Below are 3267 nucleotides of genomic sequence, written 5' to 3'. Positions count from 1 at the left end.
TTTAAAAATTTTTTTTTTTTTTTTTTTTTTTTTTTTTTTTTTTTTTTTTCTTTTTTTTTTTTTTTTTTTAGTGTATGATCTTCTGTTCCATGAATGGTCTTAGACTTGCATCGTGACAGTCTTGGAAATGAAGATTTTACTGGTTCCTTCCAATTCACCTTCCAGTGTGCACTGTGAAAACAAACAGGATGCTGGCCTCCAGGTATGCAGAAAGAGTCTTTGGAGACCTCTCTGCCAGAAACCATAAAATAACACACTTTAATTAGCATTAAAAGGTCCAGATTAACCAAAATCCATGATTCCTTGGGGAATTCTCCTCATGCTTCTAATACCAGGCCAAGAGATAGAACAGCAGTGGATGGTGTACCCATTTCTGTAACAACAGCAGTTTTCACTATACTTTTGTAGAATTAAAATTAATCAAGGCTTGCTAATTTAAACATTAAAACATTACAAAATGCCAGAATAAAAATTGTTGGAGCAATCCTAATTCCACCTCCACCTCCATAAATGCACTCTGCACATAATGAGCCTGCATGTTCTTTAATTACACTTTCAGGTACCATTTTAACCTGGGCTCCTTACATAGTAAGGAATGCACAAAACTAGTACATCTGCCTATTTCCTTCCCTTTCTTTTTTTTTTTTTTTTTTATTTCATGCTAGCAAGTTTTAATGGAACTTGACAGAGGGACAGCCTTCTCAAAACCAGCAAAGATCTTACAGTTTCACGGAAATCTCTGGCTGAAGAGAGAGAAGAACCTATTAGCTCCCTGGCATAGAAAACCTGCAGTGTCAGCAACAAGCAGATAATCCATGCAGCAGGGGGATATTAATAATGCCCCAACCATGATGAAAGGTTGCAACTTACTCAATGCTAGTCAACCCAAAGGTGCACCCCTAAGGTATCTGGCTTCTTAGTTCTGCAGCTCAGGACATCTTGTTCCCTGCCTCTTTCAGTGCACAGCAGGGGAAGAAGCAACCTTTCACTCTATCACCATCTCCAGAAGTGACGAGGTGTCTGAAACTTCAACCAAGTGCAAGAACAGGCCATCTCAGTATTCAGGTAAAAAGGAGACATATCAGCAGACGAGCTTGGCTAAGTAGGGAATCAGTACAGCCTTCAGATAGAGTACAACCAATTAACCACGGCCCTCTGATGCAATCCAACCAGTACTTTACCCATCCAGTTGGCTACCCGTCCAGACCATAATGTTCAAACTGTTACCAAAATCCGGAATAAAACTCCTTAACACCAATGTGAAGTTAAGAAGCAAGCACTTAATTTATTGCAGCACTGGGGACATGGGGGTTCGCTCCTCTGAAGGCGTGTCCAACTTAGTACCAAAATCCATCAGTTTTTACAGACTTTTTCTGTCAGGTCATTGTTACATAAGCTCTTGACATAAAAATGCATACTATGCTTGCTCTTAAATTTAACCTTTATAATGATTGGTCCTTTGATTATATAACCTTATCAATATTCTTATTTAAAAACAATCATTGGTCAATTTCACTTAGCTCTACTGATTGGAATCTTTGATACTCAAATTGAGATGGGAAAGGTAAGGGGTTCCCAAGCAGCATAACTGGTGTCCATGACAGTGTCCTTAGTTTCTTGAAACAAAACATAGAAAAACCAGTAACTTCCTGGTGAGGTTTCTATGGTTAGCTATTTCAAAATTCAACAATATTAAGGTTCCTACAGTCACACATAACAGAGTTCCTAAGGTTTCTATGGCTACATTTCAAACTTACCAATCCTATACGTTATGCTTCACAATTTTACTTCTTAATCAAACCTAACTCTTCCATGTGATTAAATTTTGATTTATTTATCAGAATATTTGCAACAAAACCATAATATTCAGATGATAATGTCAGGAAATATCATCCAAGAGAACTTGGTTCAAGGGACTGAAGTGAGACTGGACAACCTGCAGTTGCCTGGGCTGTCCTTTGAGTGCTTTTTGAATATAGGTGCAAAATTTCTCCAGTTGGCAGGGGTATCCATGGCCTCTCAAAGATGATCAAAAGTGGTCTTGCTGTGGCATCAGCCAGCTTTCTCAGCATCCTTGGACACAGCCCTTCTGGTTCTATGGACTTGTATGAATCAAGTTTTCTCCAGCAATCCCTTACTCACATACCAACGGTGGTCATCCTTCCCCTCCACGAATCCCAGGCCTCGAGGCCTGGGAGACCTTCCTGGTGAAGATTAAGTTAAAGAAGGCATTGAGTTCCTCAGGTTTGTTTGTGTCCACTCTCACTAAATCACCCAGTCTATTGAGTAACTGTCTGCCATTTTCCTTTTTCAGCCTTTTACCACTAATTTAGCAGTCAAAACTCTTCTTGCTACTTTTGACATGCAAGTTGAAACTCCAGCTGAGCTTTGGCTTTCCAGCCCAATTCCAGTTGAGGGAGACTGGAAGGCACAGTCTATCAGTTAGTAAAGCTTGCTCACTAACACAAACAAGCCATGCTTCTCTCTACCCTGCAACAACAGGCTCGACTTGTGGTTGAAACGGTTTCTTCTCCCTCCTTTCCTCTCCAGCCCCGCCCTGCCCCCTCCCTCCCCAGCATGGAAAATTTCAGCTAAAATTGTTCATGAGAGGATACTTGCATGCAGGATAACCCTCCTTATCCACTCTTCCAAATATGTCCAAAGCATTTGAAAGTCCTCTCACAGTAAATGACCCCAGCCTCTGACTGAGAGAGTGTCGTGCTCTTAGCAGGTTGTGGTGAAGAACAGCACAAGGGCTGTTGTCAAAGGGCTGAGCAAGAGGTGACGTGGTGGACGGCAGTGCCTTGGAGCCATTTCTGGAATCCGTTGGCCTGTCCGCTCAGCATTGCTGAGGCTGAGCAGTGCAGGTGTGTGTGTGTGTGAGCAAATCTCACGGTTGGGAGAAAGATGTCTGGGCACTATCAATGTCTAAACAACCCGAAGTCAAGGGTCTTGTTTAGCAGTGGAGGAGGCTTTGGTTTGCACTCTTCGCTCTTTCCCTTGATGAGTTTTTGAGAAGAAGGCAACAGCTAGTGTGGGTGTCTCTGCATTGGAGGAAGGCGATACTGCTGTCAGCAGCATGTATGTTGTTGTTGTTGTTGTTGTTGTTGTTGTTGTTGTTGTTTTAACGACACACGGGGAAAGAGAGCAGTTTTCTCCCCCGAGCGCCTTAGCCGTCCCGTTTCGGAGCGCAGGGGTCTTCCCCTCTGCCAAGTGCGACAGGGCAAACGCGGCTCCCCGGGCACCGGCGGCCAGCCCCGGGCCGGG

The sequence above is a fragment of the Haliaeetus leucocephalus genome, unplaced genomic scaffold (genome assembly GCF_000737465.1).
Source record: "Haliaeetus leucocephalus isolate CR32 unplaced genomic scaffold, Haliaeetus_leucocephalus-4.0 Scaffold201, whole genome shotgun sequence".
In the NCBI taxonomy this organism is placed as follows: domain Eukaryota; kingdom Metazoa; phylum Chordata; class Aves; order Accipitriformes; family Accipitridae; genus Haliaeetus; species Haliaeetus leucocephalus.
The sequence above is the reverse complement of the archived record's forward strand: the minus strand, read 5'-3'. Positions refer to the sequence as shown.